This window comes from Carettochelys insculpta, chromosome 4 (genome assembly GCF_033958435.1).
Source record: "Carettochelys insculpta isolate YL-2023 chromosome 4, ASM3395843v1, whole genome shotgun sequence".
Taxonomy (NCBI): Eukaryota; Metazoa; Chordata; order Testudines; family Carettochelyidae; genus Carettochelys; species Carettochelys insculpta.
In genome coordinates, this window is record NC_134140.1 from 9,648,246 (window position 1) to 9,665,489 (window position 17,244).

The 17,244-nt window shown below is 41.5% G+C and overlaps 1 long non-coding RNA gene across 3 annotated transcripts in view; it reads right to left on the bottom strand.

Annotated features, from left to right (window-relative positions):
• Positions 1-2,350: 2,350 nt before the first annotated feature.
• The window catches only part of LOC142012324 (uncharacterized), a 36,336-nt gene continuing 21,442 nt past the window's right edge, over positions 2,351-17,244 (bottom strand). For all 3 annotated transcript variants that reach the window (XR_012645304.1, XR_012645306.1, XR_012645305.1), the window contains exons 3-4: positions 10,543-10,621; positions 2,351-9,909 (exon numbers count right to left, since the gene is read on the bottom strand). This is a non-coding gene — a long non-coding RNA (uncharacterized LOC142012324). The remainder of the gene's footprint in view (positions 9,910-10,542; positions 10,622-17,244) is intronic.

The following is a 17,244-nucleotide window of genomic DNA, read 5'->3' on the forward strand; positions in this document are numbered from 1 at the left end:
TCTATTTTGCCCCCCCCCCGAAATTCCTCAATGGCCCCCTCATGGATTGAGCTTACACCCCTGGGTTGAGCAGGCCAAGTTCAAGCCACAAGCCATCCCTCCCTGTACTCTGAAGCAACCTCTTCATAGTGCCCAATATGGGCACCACCACCCCTGCCTGCCTCCCAGTTCTTTCTTGTGACAGTTAGCTGAAACTCCACATGCTTGTCCTAGCAATTGCTTTAGTCTTTGTAGTGTAAATAGTTTTGATTATTGCATAAATAGTTTCTAGTTAGCAACTAGAGTTAGTGTTTAGTGTTAATCACTGTAGCTCTTGGGAGAGTTCCTTCCCCTCCCTTGAGTCCCCATCACGGGGACATGCCTAGGTCACCAGGTTTTAATGTGCTGACTGTGGCAAACATATGTCTGAAAGCAATCCCCCCATGCTTCATGTTTGAAGTGTTTGGGAGAGTCTCATCAGAGAGATCACTGCTCTTTTCGTAAGCCTTTCAAGCACAGGACTTTGAAGACAGGACTCAGTGGCTGAAATTCATCCTTATGGAGGCAGCACTTCAGCCTGAAAAGGTCTCATCAGACTTGACACTCAGCACCTCATCCTTGGTGTGCAGTGCACCAGCACCGAGCTCGGCACTGGTACTGAGGAAAGACAAGGCACCATGCTTCATCATCAAGCTCCCAGAGCCCGAGGAGGCATGGATCTCAATCACTCGTGCCTCAAAAAAAGGAATAGTAACAGAGAGGAAGCCGTGCTAGTCTATACACTATCAAAACAAAAAGCAGTCAAGTAGCACTTTAAAGACTAGCAAAATAGTTTATTAGGTGAGCTTTCGTGGGACAGACCCACTTCTTCAGACCATAGCCAGACCAGAACAGACTCAATATTTAAGGCACAGAGAACCAAAAACAGTAAGCAAGGAGGACAAATCAGAAAAAGATAATCAAGGTGAGCAAATCAGAGAGTGGAGGGGTGGGGGGGAAGGTCAAGAATTAGATTGAGCCAAGTATGCAGACGAGCCCCTATAGTGACTCAGAAAGTTCCCATCATGATTTAAACCATGTGTTAATGTGCCAAATTTGAATATTTTATTGAATATTGAATATTTTATATTCAAATTCGGCACATTAACACATGGTTTAAATCATGATGGGAACTTTCTGAGTCACTATAGGGGCTCGTCTGCATACTTGGCTCAATCTAATTCTTGACCTTACCCTCCACCCCCTGATTTGCTCACCTTGATTATCTTTTTCTGATTTGTCCTCCTTGCTTACTGTTTTTGGTTCTCTGTGCCTTAAATATTGAGTCTGTTCTGGTCTGGCTATGGTCTGAAGAAGTGGGTCTGTCCCACGAAAGCTCACCTAATAAACTATTTTGCTAGTCTTTAAAGTGCTACTTGACTGCTTTTTGTTTCAAAAAAAGGGAGAGGCATGAGAGGGGTAGGTCCCCTGTCTTGAAACATGAAGATGGTGCTTGTGAGACCCGACCATGGGCATTGTGCATTGGTGCCACATCCTGATGAGCGTGAGTCAACTCTCATTAGGAGGTCAAGTCTGTATCTGCAGTCACCTCCAGTCGGCACCAGGGAAGTTCATCTGCTCTCTGTCCCAGAGGTGTTCAGGATGGCATAGACACTGATGCAGGCCATGACACCTTTCTCTCCTCCTAGAAGAGAACTGTTGCCAAAGTGCATAGCTGCTTGGCCCCCATCGTGAGGGAAACCTGCAATGTTGTTGAGACCCCTGACACCAACTCTCAGCACCACACCAATGGTGCTGCACCAGGAGTCCTCAAACTACACCTTCCCAAGAGTCAGAGCACCCCAGTGGTCCTTGGTGTTGGAGGCCTTGGAGTCTGAGTGTGAGTCCTTCCACTCCCACTGAAGCTGGAGTGGGAGTGTCAGGTCCTTCTCAAGAAGCAATTGCTCTCTTCTGATGCAATGGCTGGTCCAGTGGCAAACAACTCCACAGAGGCCCTTCTGGACACCTTGGGCCTATCATGAGAGCCGGAGGCAGATCCACTGGCCTCATTCCATGGTGCCCTCAGCCACATCAGCCTCATTTGTGCCACCAACCCTGATAGCACTGCCCTGGTCATCTTTGGGAGCACCGATACCAGTGCCAGCACTATCAGCAACACTGAAACCTGTGGCACTGGCAGCCGAACTGTCAATGCCAATACCTTCAACACAATCGAATCATTGATTTTAAATGAAATTTCCTACTGATACTTTGCATTTCTTGAAACAATAGTGCAAATCTGATCACAAAAACATGTTAATTTACAGCTTAGCACAGCATTTTACATTTCAGAGGTAACACTTTGCGTAATTTTTTAGATAACTTGATTTTTATTAGGAAATAATAGGAAATAATACTCATTACCTGTATTAAGCTGCAGGTGTAGCAACAGTACATTAGGTACAGTAAGAATTAAATCATACTCAATAGCACTTATTTTATTAAATTAATATTAACTGTTACATTCACATTTGCAAATGCAGCAGTCTCATGAGTTTTCTGCTGATAGTTGGCCTTATGCCATTTTTCTTTTTAATTGTCAGATTTTATTAACTTGACCAGACAAGTCCTCAGAACACTTAAAACTTCTACAACTAGGTCACATGTTCCCCCTTCCCATTGTCATTTTGATGCAGAACTGATTCCACGTTACCCAAAAAGCTAAGACTGATTTTGCTTAGAGTGCATTTAATTTTGGAGTAATCCCCAATGAAAACAAGTATAGGATGGGGTCCTTTAGGCAAGCTGAATTATACTGAAGTAAAATAGGAAATAGACTGAATGCATCACCATTATTCTCTGTGAACATATGTTCCAAAATAAGAGGCACTTATTATGTAATATAAAATAAGAAAATGCCACTCTGTGGCAACTGGCAACTCTAAATTTCTCTTACTTCATATTTCTGTACTGTATACTTGGATGATAGATTCCAAATTAATTAAACGAGCCATAAGGACAGGCTAAGCTAAACATTTTTTCTCGCGACATCCAGCATAAGAAACAGCTTGAGAAGGTACTTGGTACATCACATGTATACTAAAAAGCATAGGGAGAGTCTTAAGGGATGAGGCATTGCCGAATTGATCCATATGGGAAGAAAATGATGTGGCTATGTCTGGAGAACAATCAGCAGTTTTCCTTTTGGGCTGGGTCTACACAGAGCTCTGCTTGGTATTGCAACTGGCAGGGCTATGCAAAGTGAGCTTCTCAGGATTGCAAATGGCTGCTTATTTGCAGACTCCCAAAGCTCATTACCGTAGCCACGTGAGAGTTCGGTGCAGAAAGACGGGGATGCCAACACTGCAGAGGCTGTGTGGACGTGTCTCTGCCAGCTAAACCCCCGTCTCTAGCCACTCCCTTACACTCCCATGTAGACCCAACCTTGATGTTTCATTCTTGCAGCTAGGCCCTGCAGCTTCTTTTTGCACTGTTTACATTTGACACATTTTCCTTTTTTTCACCCAGGAAACAAATTTCTTCAATATATTCCCAGATAGAGTGTCTCTTATACGTAGAAGCAATGAAAAGACATGAATGGATGACAGGAGAGGGTTCATTCAATGAATACCTGTGTTGTTCACTCCCTCTGAGGCATCTGGCATTGGCCGCTGTCAGAAGACAGGATACTGGGCTAGATGGACCTTTGGTGTGACCCAGTATGGCTGTTCTTATGTTCTTAGAATAGTTTTTCTGGGACAAAAGTGTAGGGAAAAACAGGATGTTGTGTGTGCTGAATAATGTCTTCACTTTTTCTTTCCAGTCCACTTCACTATGGATTTCTGTGCTACTTTTGTCCTTTCCTATACATGGTCTCTCTGTCTTTAGACAATGTCTTAATTGACTCTGTTCATGGACAAAGCCAAGAACAGAACACCCCTGGTCATTACCTACAGCCCCCAACTCAAACCACTGTAATGCATTATTAAAGACCTACAACCTATCCTTAATCAGGATGCCACACTCCAGAAGGTCCTAGGTGACAGGCCTGTTCTCTCCTACAGACAACCTCCCAACCTTATGAGGATTCCCACCAACAGCCACAGTCTATACCGCAGGAACACCAGTCCTGGGACTTTTCCTTGCAAAAAAGCCCGCTGCCAGATTTGTCCACATATCTATTCTGGGGATACCATCACTGGACCTAACCAGATTAGTCACAGAATCACGGGCACATTCTCATGTTCCTCAAGTAACATCATATATGCTGTCATGTTCCAACAATGCCCAGATGCTTTGTAAATTGGACAGACTTCAAACTCTCTTAGACAAAGAGTTAATGGGCACAAAGCAAACACAAAAACACTCCTGATTCACAAACCGGTCAGCCAGCACTTCGATGGAGTGGGCCATTCTGTTAATGACCCGAAAGTCTGTGTTTTAATAAAAGGAATTTTCACAGCCATGTGGAAAAAGAGGCTGCTGAACTCTCTTTTATATTCAAATTTGACACATTAACATGTAGTTTGAACCAGGATGTGAATTTTCTGGGTCATTATAGGGGCTCTTTTGCATACTTGGCTTAATCTAATTCTTGATTCCACCCTCCACCCCTCTACTCTCTGATTTGCTCACCCTGATAATTTTTTTTCTGATTTGTCAACCTTGATTACTATTTTTGGCTCTCTATGCCTTAAATATTGCATCTGTTCTGGTATGGCTATGGTCTGAAGAAGTGGGTCTGTCCCGTGAAAGCTCACTTAATAAATTATTTTGTTAGTTTTTAAAGTGCTACTTTACTGCTTTTTTTGTTTTGATAGTATATGGACTAGCATGGCTTTCTCTTTGTTCTTCTCTATTTACCTCATGCAAGGAGCTCTATGGATAAGGTCCAGGTTTTATTTTGCTTTCTTCCAGGTCTGCTGATGGAGGTGGGCTTTGGGGAGCAGTTTTGTTTCAAAGGGTCCTGGAGTTCTGGCCAGTGCCACTTCGACAGAAGCAGTGGCTGGAGCTCCAGGCCCCTTTCAAGCTCCGCAGCAGCACTCCTGTGCCACTGCATGCAGCTGTGAGGGGGTGTGTGTGTGTGTGTGTATGCGCACGCACATGCTCCCAGTGCTGCAATCTGGGCAGTGATGAGGGCTGAATGCCCTAGGCCCCTACCCCTTCTGCCCCATCCCTTCTGGAACGTGGAGCCAGGCCCCAGGCCTGAGGCAGCTGTCAGCCCCACTACTTTATGCATCAAACCGGGAGGATAAATTCAGAAAAGTCAGTTAAAATGACTGTTAGAAAATAATGCCATTAACTGCAAACATAACTGTTTCTCTATTGAATCACCACCTGCTCAGGGTTGCTAATTTTTAAATAAATAAGAAACCGAATTAGCCTGAGTACTATTTCCTTAAGGAACTCAGGCACTGAAAATCACATGCTTTCTGAAAAGTTCTTTCCTATTTTGAAATCCTGTGATGTGACATCAGTTAAACAGTCCTAAAACCACACCACTACCATTGGATCTAACTAGTCCTTGAGGGCGTCATCAATCATCCCCACTGACGTGTATTGTAAGACACATATTTATTAGCTGTTGATTAGAACATACATACTGCAAATGAGCAGTGTTGCAATAAGCATGTACGTATTACAGAGCCTCTCATCTTTAATAAATAATTTTCCATACGCTGTGATTATTTTATCAACACAAGTTATGGTGCAAATTTGACATCATCAACCAAGGATTAAACAGAGACTTGGAGTGGCTGGTCCCTTACAAAAGCAGCTTCTCTGCCCTAGGTGTTAACATCTCCACATTAGACTCTGACAATGGGCCATATCCCCCCGTCTTATCTGACTTCTTTTTTTCTCTTTTGATACTTACTAATGATAGTGGGCCCTTTCCACCCTAACTGTATAGACCTTGTCAGCTCTGGCCCTCCCTTTTACTGGGACTCCACTTCTTAAATACCCCTCTGAAACCATTCCCCCCAACTCATGTATCTAATGAAGCGGGTCTTTGCCCATGAAAACTTATGCTCCAAAATATCTGTTAGTCTGTAAGGTGCCACAGGACTTCTTCTTGTTCTTGAAGATACAGACTAACACGGCTACCTCTCTGATATTTTTCTAATAACTGTAAATCAATACAAACTATAATAAACCACTTTGAAACACAGACCTGCTGAGAAGTGAAAATCCAGTCCATGCGTCTCTCTGGCTCTGTTGATATCATTTCTGCACTGTTCCCCTGCAAATGTATTTAGGAAACCCTAATCAGCACCCTGATAATAGATCTACTATGTCCCTGCATTCTGGATCCAATCCTCCTCCCATGGAACACAATTGGTCCTTTGCTACTACATTGGTTGATAGGTGGATCAAGCCCACCACATTTTTCCTTGGAGACTGACTAAGAGATTGTGACTCTTTGGATATTACCTTGTGACATAGTTACCCTGCTTTTATGTCCTACTGGCACTGTCTTATTGGGTGGATTAACACTTCTGTCCCTCAAACAGATTCTCAGTATAAAACTTTACCCCGATCTTCCCTACACACTAAACTAAATCTCACCACCCAGGTTTGAGACTTGATAGGGCTCACCACACATTGATCACTCCATTCTGCAGCATGGATCCCCTTCAACCCTTCTACTCACCGAAAAGCAGCCACTTCTGGGTAATAGCCTCTATTCTGTATCACACAGAAATACTATACTGTGTTTTTGTGTGCTTGTATATAAATACAGAATTCACCCATGAAGTTTTAGAATTAAATTTAGGTAGCTGGATGTGTCTGATCCAAAACCCAGTGAAATCAATAAAGGTGATGCGAATGATTGGCAAACCCTACTGAAGTTCTGCCTATGGCTCAACAAGCTGTGATTTGACCATGAGATGCTTGCTCAACAAAATTGCAAACTGGAAAAATGGGGTTATGCTCTCACAAAGAGCTTATCTGTACTTCGCATTGGGTCGATGTGCTGGAGGTTGATCTTCCAGGGTTTGATTTAGTGGGTCTAGTATGGACCCTCTAATCAAATGTGGAAGGTGCCCCCATCAACCTTGTCACTCCTCGTGGTCACAAGAAGTGAGAGAAGTTTCTCCCAATGACCTCCTGCTATGGAGACAACAGGGAATTTTGACCTAAAGTATGTCAACTCCAGGTACGCTATTCTCATAGCTGGAGTTGGATATCTCAGGTTGACTTTCTCCCTGGTGTAGACTTGGCCAAATATGTAGTTGAGGATTGAGAGGGAAAGAAAGAGACTAGCCGTTTGCAGGACAGGTGAACTATTATATACAAAATGGGGTCATGGAACACCTGGTGGTGAGATCCAGAAAGTTAGATACAGCCAGCTCGCCTCCTTTTTTTCCAGCTGGGATAATCAGTACAGGTAGGTTGGCAAGTGACATGAAATGAGAGAGAAAGGAGACAGTGTAATAAATTGTTTTGTCTTCTTTGGGAATAAGAAATCACACTATCCACAGGCAAAATACATAAATAGTTTTCTAACATTATAGTTTCATAGAGTAGAAAACCCAGAAGGGACCATTATGATCATCTAGTCTGATCTCTCCAGTCTAGTACAGCCTATACAATTTCACCAAGGCTATACTTCTGGTTGATTTGGAGTATATCATTTAAAAACTCATGCAATCTTGACTGAAAGATTTCTAGCGACGGACACTCCACCAATTCCTTTGGTAATCTGTTCCATTAGTCACAACAGTACCACCACTGTTAAAAATGTATTTCATCCTGAATTTGTTAGATCTTGTCATGCTTTTGTCTGAGAGCTTTAAAGAGCCCTATCCTATCCAAAATCTTCTCCCCATGTAGCTTCTTACAGAAGGGAGGAAGTTACTTACTGCAAGTGTCTATTAAGTGACTTTCCACCCTACCTTTTGGCCTCTCCCCAGCTGATTTGCCAGTTTTCATTTTTTTTTTTTGTCTAGCTAACCTGCTCTTAAATATCTCCAGCGATGGATATTCCACAACATCTCTAGGTAACTTATTCCAGGGTTTAACCACCTGATAGTTAGGAAGTTTTTCCTAACATCTAATCTAAACCTCCCTTCCTGCAGTTTAAGCCCATTGCTCCTTGTCCTATCCTCAGAGGCCAAGGAGAACAATTTTTCTCCCTCCTCTTTGTAACCCTCTTTGAGGTACTTGAAAACCACTATCATGTCCTTGATAAATCTTCTCTTTTCTAAACTAAACAAGCCCAGGTCTTTCTGTCCTCCCTCTTAGCTCATGTTCTCTAGGCCTTTAATCATTCTTGTTGCTCTTCTCTGGACCTTTTCCAATCTCTCCACATCTTTCTTGAAATGTGGTGTCCAGAACTGGACACATACTCAACTGAGGCCCAATGAGCACTGAGTGGAAAAATGACTTCTCATGTCTTGTTCACAAAACTCCTGTTAATACATCCCAGAATCATGTTTGCTTTTTTGGCAACAGCATCACACTGTTGACTCATATTTAGCTTGTTGTCCACTATGACCTCTAAATCACTTTCCGCAGTACTCCTTCCTAGACAGTCACTTCCCATTCTATATGTATAAAGCTGACTGTTTCCTCCTAAGTGGTGTACTTTGCATTTGTCCTTATTAAACTTCATCCTGTTTACCTCAGACCACTTCTCCAGTTTGTCCAGATCATTCTGAATTATGAGCCTATCTTTCAAAGCAACTGAAACCCCTCCCAGCTTGGTATCATCTGCAAACTTAACAAGCATACTCTCTATGACAATATCTAAATCATTGGTGATGATATTGAATAGAATTGGTCCCAAAACAGATCCTTGTGGAACCTCACTTGTTATGCTTTTCCATTGTGACTGCAAACCATTCATAACTACTCTCTGAGAATGCTTATCCAGCCAGTTATGCACCCACCTTATAGTGGCACCATTTAAGTTGTATTTGCTTAGTTTATGGATGAGAAGATCATGGGAGACCGTGTCAAATGCCTTACTAAAGTCTAGGTATACCACATCCACCACCTCTCCTTACCCACAAGACTTGTTATGTTGCCAAAAAAAGCTATCAGATTGGTCTGGCATGATTTGTTCTTTACAAATCCATGCTGGCTGTTATCTATCACCTTATTTTCATCCAGATGTCTGCATGTTCTTTCCTTAATTATTTGCTCCATTATCTTTCCTGGCACAGAAGTTAAACTGACTGGTCTGTAGTTTCCTGAGTTGGTCTTTTTTCCCTTTTTATAGATGGGCACTATGTTTTCCACTTTCCTGTCTTCTGGAATCTCTCCCAACTTCCAAGACTTTTCAAAGACGATAGCTAAAGGCTCAGAAACCTCCTCAATCAGCTCTTTAAGTATTCTAGGCTGCATTTAATCACGCCCTGGTGACTTGAAGACATCCAATTTTTCTAAGTAATTTTTAACTTGTTCTTCATGTATTTTATCCTCTAAACGTACCCCCTTCCCAGTAGCATGCATTATGTCAGGCATTTCTGCATCAGCTTTCTTGGTGAAGATCAAAACAAAGAAGTCATTGAGCACCTCTGCCATAATACAGGTCCCCATCCTATAGGTCTAATTAGCATTCTTTGCAATGAAAGGTTTGATCTTGCTTGTTTGCTATATTAAAATGCATGTTATTTGAATGAGCCAATCTTTTCAAGAAATCAATTGCCATTATTACATGTAGACAATAGCTGCAGTAGATAACTGCCATAAGGATGCTGTGTGATCAGAAGTGTTAATTGACATGGAGCAGCTGCGGCCAACCCTTAATTTCTGTCAGAAGTGAAGCGAGGAAAGTCAGGGAACACACGTGGCGATGTGAATGGTGTGAGGACCTATGGAGGCATCCACTTCCTCACCCCCCACACCAGGTGTTTTCTGTGGTTGGGGACTGGCTGTGCCTGACAAAGAAGATCCAGCAGGTCTCCAGAAAGATGAAGGACTCCCCCCTTGTAGGTTCCCACCCTGTAGGAGGAAAAGAGGATTCAGTCAGTAGAATCTGGCAGTTTTGTAAATGGGGGCAGGAGCGTGATAGGGACTGCTGATCCAGCCCTCTGTCTTTCCAGCTCTGTTCAAGAGAAGTGAATTAGAGCTCAGTAGACTACCTGGACATACTTGAGGAAGCAGAGAGAGTTGCTGGCTAATTAGGCTGGGGCTGTATGAAAGCTTCAGGGGAAGAAGCTGGGGGGAGCAGGAAGAAAGGGAAAAGGCAGGAGTGGAAGCAGGGTGATAACTCTCCCCTCCCTCCCTCCCGTCTGCAGACAGAAAAGAGTTCTTGTGGTGAAAAGGTGGTGGGAGCACAATGTGTAAATAAACTACACCAGTGGTTATTGGTTCTCAGAGCCAAAGCAGATCAGAAGGGCCCTGCAGTTACAATCATATGTAGCCCTGATATAAGAAGATGATGAATTATTTTTTTTACATTTTTTTGTAAGTAAAAAGGGGTGAAGGCACAGGAACTGTTCATGCACATGTGTAGTTGTAGTGCAAGTCAGATCTGTATTTCCCTTCTTGACCATAATCTTCTAGGGAATGTTACTGGCTGGTCAGGACAACATTTTATTTCTTCTAAAAGCATGTAGACATGGAAATACCCACAGACCAGTTAGCTGGTAGTTCTTCATGGTCTTTGACACTTGTTTGAACCTTTAGTTTTAATTGACTGGAATCCATCTTCCTGAAAATACAAAATATAAATATGTACTAAGATACATAAATAATCTGGTCTTATATATTCTTTAGAGAAATGGTGTTTAATTATTTATTAATTGTGAAAACTTTTTCTTCATTGCAGGGACCAATACAAAATATTTTAATATCTTCCCAAATACAACAAATGTGGAAATATGTACACCAACCCCCCAAAAAAGCTTGTGTACCTGTGAGGTAGAAGTTCTTGGAGTATTTAGGAAATGTCTATGTACCATTCTCATATAAATGTCATTATAAAACTAACAACAAAAACATTATTTGCCAATAATTACCATCTGGTGGCATCCGAGATACATACTATTTCTATATACCTAAAAAAGTCAGTAATGCATTATTTAGACTGTAAGTTCGTCTAAAGTTTGTACAGTAATCAGGACAATGGGGCTCTCATCTTGACTAGGAATCAGGATATTACTGTAATTTAAACAATAAATAAATTTCCTTATCATTGACCATGATAATCTAATGTGAAATGTTTTAAAAACAGGTTAGATAAATATCTGTCCAGTACGGCCTAAATAATACTTATATGTGCCTCAATGCAGAGGACTAGACAAAATGATTTGTTGAGGTCCCTTCGGGTGTGTCTACACAGCAAAGCTTTTTGGAATAACAGTGGCTCTTCTGAAATAACTTTGTGAGAATCCACACATCACAACCACTACTTTGAAATAATTTCAAAATAGTGGATGGCTTATTTTGAATTTGGTAAACCTCACTCTACGAGGAATAGCTCCTATTCCAAAATACATATTTTCGAATTGGGACTGTGTAGACAGGAAAGAGGGGTTATTTTGAAATAAAATATTCTGGAATAGGTTATTCCAAACTAAAGTTGCTATATAGATATAGTATTTCAGATTAGAGCCCTTGCTTTCACCTCATCTACTTGTCTAGCAACCTGCAATGACATCAATCTCTGGTCGTATTACCAGTCTTTATTGCCCACATGTCAACTTATCACTTAAACACCTCTCTAATTCCCCTCACATTGCCCCTTACACATGGGAAAAAACTCCCAAATAAAATCCAAATGGCCACTCTTTTACCTTCCATCAAATCCCTCTGATGACTATGCGTCATGACAAATTGTAACAATTACTCTTCCCCTTCTATCATTTTCTTCTCCCCCAATTCAAAAAGACTAACCATAAGTAACAAAGGAGTGCTAATTTTTCATCACATTAATTTACTTGCATGTTGCATCCCCTACCCCTTCATTTGGTTGCTGTTTTTGATAGTAAGCCTGGCAAAGTCTCTCTTCATACAGCACTGAGGAAAATGGGGCTCTGATCCCTACTTGAGCCTTTTGGTGTAAACATAATGGCTATGTCTACGCTAGAGAGTTTTGTTGACAAAACTCATGGAGCATCTCCACAAAATGCATTTTGTTGACAGCCTGTCAACAAAACTTGGCACTTCCACTGACAGCATTCTGCCTTTCTGCGATGAGGAATAATGCCTTTGTTGACGGTTTCTGTCAAAAAAAAAAAGCCATGTAGATGCTCCAGGGTGCCCTCTGTCGACCGACAGGGCTTCCGGTTCACCAGGCCGCCCTGTTTGCTGAGCGTCTGGTTGGCTGTTGTGTTGAGAGAGTGGCCTGGCAGTCTGGCCACTCTCTGTCAACAGAGGGGATTGCTCTTTTGATCCACTTTTATGTGTGGATGTGATCTGTCAACAGAAGTTTTGCCGGAAGAGCTCTTCCAACAGTAACTTCTGTCAACAGACTGCTGTAGTGTAGATGTAGCCAATATAAATATTAACTGGAAATGATCTACCTTTCTGATGTATCTGTATTTGAAATATGAAGTTCTATAATCTCGGACATCAAAGAAGAAGTACTTTGAAAACAGTGACCTGGATGGAACCAAGTATGAAATAAGTGCAGATAAGTACCTCTTTAGGAGCATTTACATATTTCTTGATGTAAATATCATCAACAGTGCTAACAAAAATGGGCAGGGAATAAAGAGCTGAGCATAAGTATTGGCCAAGAAGTTTGGACATGGATTACCTACTCCTTAAAGGATCCATTGGTCTTATTAACATATTGCATCCATTGTTGAAACCATTATGAAGAATACACCACACAAATTTGCACCGATTTTAGATAAATGCTCTCAAAATGGTGCAGATGCCATGAGCTGGAAAACATTTTTGGTGCACTCAAAGTTGCTTTCAAAGCTAGTTCTTTCCTGGCAGGAGGTGCACAACTGCTTGCAGAAAACTGGACTGACATTATGTCGCTGCCTTGGTGTGCAAGGACCAAAGGAAGCAAAATTTCCCAGCCATTCTTAGATCCATGTACAGTGCTTCAGCACACTGTACCGTCCTCACATTCTCCTGAGTACAAAGACTTTTCCTTCCTGCTACTCACAGATGCTGGCTATCCGAAGATGGTCTTGAGCCTGCGTCACTTCTGTACTGGCCAACAGAAGTGGTTGAGTGACCCACTGAAGGGGCATAGTGATTGACATTCTCTTCCTGCACATTGGTGAGTTGAAGGAGACACCAAGCTATTGCTTCCTATCTTCTCCCACTGGAATCATCAGCCACCTAGCAGATGAACTTTAAGGCAGCCAATTTCCTGGAATTTGTCATTTGGTTTAATTAGGACTAGCAAGATTACAGCCTGAAGGTCACAGAGGTCACAACCTGAAGCCTGTCCCAACTAAGATGTAGGAATAGAGCAGGTCAGGAATCCTACAGGGATAAAATGTGCTAGCAAATACCAGTGAGCCAAATAAGCAAATAGTATCAGTATGGAACACTGAATACTGTATAAGGCTTTGTTCTTGCAGCTTCTTTCATCCTACAGAAGCTCAAACCTCAGAATTAATATAGCTAATTGTGTCCAGAGTCCCCATTGAAGTGAATACGAATAGGAGCAGGTGTACACTACAAGGGAAGGTTAAACTAAGGTATGGCATTTCAGCTACGTTAATTATGTAGCTAATGTTGACATACCTTAATTCTGTCTCCAGTAAGGGAAGTTGGTGGGAACCTGAACTCCCATCTACTTCCCTTACTCCTAATGAGGAGAAGGTGCACCAGGGTCGAGGGGGGCATGCCATCTAAATTTGATTTAACACATCCCCACTTGGTGTGCTAAATCAAACTCCAGAAGATCGACCGTGGCAAGGCTGATCTTCCCTGTAGCACAGATGTACTGTCAGGCAGTGTCTATATGGCATTCCCCTCGCAAGAGAGGAATGCAAATGAGGGAACCCAACTTTGCAAATGAAGCCGATTTACAAATCGTGTGCCTCATTTGCATAATCTCATGCAATCACACTATCGGGAGAGATTTTGGCCAAAAGTCCCAGTCATGTAGATGGGTTTCTGTCAGCAAAGACCCCCTTCCTCAACAGACCCTTATGCCTCATTTTTTTCAGGGATAAGGGTCAGTCAATGAAATGGGCAGGGGGGTTCGCTGACAGAATCCCTTCTACACATTTTTTTTTTTTACCAAAATCTCTCCCGAGAGCACGATCGCTTCAGATTGTGCATATGAGGCACGTGATTTGTAAATCAGTGCTTCATTTGCAATGTTGGGTTCCCTCATTTGCATTTTTCTCTTGTAAGAGGAATGCTGTGTAGATGCAGCCTTAGAGTGCCAATGAATAAAAATGGCACAAACAAGATGAATAAGAGAAGCAGGTTCAGACCTGTAATTCAGACATGCTGCTCTACAAGAACAGTAATGTAATTTTCAAATGTGCTTTCAGAACAATCTATAAAACGGGATAAAATAATGTGGGAAATTGTGATTGCAATAGCAAACATTAGGACGATCATTCGAGCCAATGAGGTTTCTCCTTAGTCCTGTATTAAGGAGCTAATTTTGGTAGTGTTATGCCACAGTTCAGAAGTATCTTTCCTTATCGTCTAACAATGTGCACTTCAATAAATCGGAATTCCTATGACACTTTTGTCATTCCCTGGAAAGTCCTTTGCTATAGTCTTGGAGGAGTATTATGTGCTTTACTGAGACCAAAAAGCAATTTCAAGCACTCCAGCTTCATGTAAATTGAGCAAAGACATATCAGATTTGCATTCTGAAATACCATACAGACATATATATTAGATATTCAACTGGTGTGTCCTACATGTTGTATTTATTACCTTTATAGCTCGTGCACCTTGTTTAATAGGGTAGCTCTTCCAAAGGATTTTGCTATATAGAATATTGTCTTGTGTACTGCTTGAATAAAAAATAGGTGGGTTTAAAATGAAAGCTGAAATGATGAGCTATAATATTTTAGTTACCTGGAGATATGGTTATTAAATTATAACAGAGTAGGCCAAGAAAATAGTATTTGGCCCAGCTTTATGTTTTGGCTAAGGTTCACAAAAATCAGACAGGGAGAGGAGCAACAATGTCTCTTCTTAGGATGAAGTCTAGAATACTGGAAATTGGATAAAATTAACTGAACTAACAAGATTTCTGCCACCTTGAAAAAATACTCACTCCTATAGGACTATCTGACTTCATCAGGTTTCAACTATTTCGTGCCACATCTAAATTGGTTCCAGCAAAATAATCCTGTTCCCATTCACAAACCAAATTTTAGGGTCAGACTAAACTCTGGTAGTCCTAATCTCAAACTCATTGGCTATGTCTACACTAGAGCGATCTGTTGACAGACGTTCAACAAAACTTCTGTCAACTGATCGCGGCCAGACTGCCACGCAGATCAAAATAGAAATTCGCTCTGTTGACAGAGAGCAGCTGGATTGACCAGCCACTCTCTTGACAGAACAGCCAACCAGCAGCTCAGCAAACAGGGCTGCCTGGTGTCCCAGAAGCCCTGTCTATTGACAGAGGCCCCTCCTCCCCATCTCCGGAACATCCAGACTGGATTTCTGTAATCTGTTGACAGGTGTTCTGCCTCATGGGGGAGCAGCAGAATGTTGTTGACAGAAGTGCTGTGTTTTGTTGATTGATTGTAGACAGAACACCTTGGGAATGTGGATGCTCCTTGGGTTTTGTTGACAAAACTCTCTAGCGTAGACACGTGCAGGGGCTTGGACAAGAGTTCACAGAAATTCTTGTAACTGTTCCACTGTCACACCTTACAGTAACCCTGAATGGTATTTTGCAGTAGGCCCTGGCTTTTAGGCAGATATTTTTAGATTTGATCTCCTCCTCAAAAATAGACTGGGACAAAAGAAATGGGTACCACCAATGAAATTAATAAAAAGTTAGATGGTTTCAAAGTTGTAAATTCTATTATTCCATTGCCCATTGCAAGTGAAAGGATTTGGCCTCAAGGAAGTGTTAGTCACACATTGTCTTCAAAAGCCTCCTTGAATTAATTGTTCGACTGCACCAACAGCATTAGATGAAATGCAAGGATCTAATGTCTCCATTTATTGTGATGTATGCTCAGGCTTTTGTAGATCCTCCCAGTGTATATACCCTCATGCTTTGTATCATTCTTCTTCGGATTCTTAGTGCTTTCTTTCATGGTACATACTTTGCATGCAGAGAACTTCCTGACCTGGTTCTCAAGAAGCCTAGTTTCTTACCAGTACGTCTCTAAAGCAGCCTGAGAATGTTTATACTGTTATCAATAAACAAAGGCAATTAACCAATATATATTTAATAAATAGTAATAAATCTAAACAAGCAAAAAATGCCACCCTGAATTCTGGACATACTTGATGCTCTTCTTTAAATAATATAATATTTATATAATATATAATTAATGAGATCCTGCCCCATTGTTCCCATTCAAAATATAGAACAAGATAATTCTGGATCTTCTTTCTCAGTTTTGTAACATTTGGAAGGTAAGTTCTGTGGGATAAAGACCATACTTTCTATATTTAGAAACTGGTGATTACACTGTGGCTGCTGTGAGACAGAAATAACAACTGTTAATCAGTAATGTCATATAGAAAAACTGAAGAAGTCTGTATTGCACTCTAGAACTTGTTTTTCTTTTTAGCTACATTTTGCCGATCCTTTTTTAAAACATGCACAATAATGTAGATATAAGAACATAAGAACATAAGAATGGCCATACTGGGTCAGACCAAAGGTCCATCAAGCCCAGCATCCCATCTACCGACGGTGACCAATGCCAGGTGCCCCAGAGAAGGAGAACAGAAGACAAGTGATTTATCTCCTGCCATCCATCTCCTGCCCTTGTTATGAAGGCTAGGGCACCATACTTTATCCCTGGCTAATAGCCATTTATGGACCTGACCTGCAAAAATTTATCAAGCTCTTTTTTAAACCCTAATAGAGTCCTGGCCTTCACAGCCTCCTCGGGCAAGGAGTTCCACAGGTTGACTGTGCGCTGTGTGAAGAAAAATTTCCTTTTATTAGTTTTGAACCTACTGCCCATCAATTTCATTTGGTGTCCCCTAGTTCTTGTATTATGGGAAAAGGTAAATAATTTTTCTATATTCACTTTCTCCACACCATTCATGATTTTATATACCTCTATCATATCGCCCCTCAATCGCCTCTTTTCCAAACTGAAAAGTCCCAGTCTCTCTAGCCTCTCCCCATATGGGACCCGATTTAGTATTTGCAGGCTTTAATCAGCAATTATAGTAACATTACCACTTTTGTTC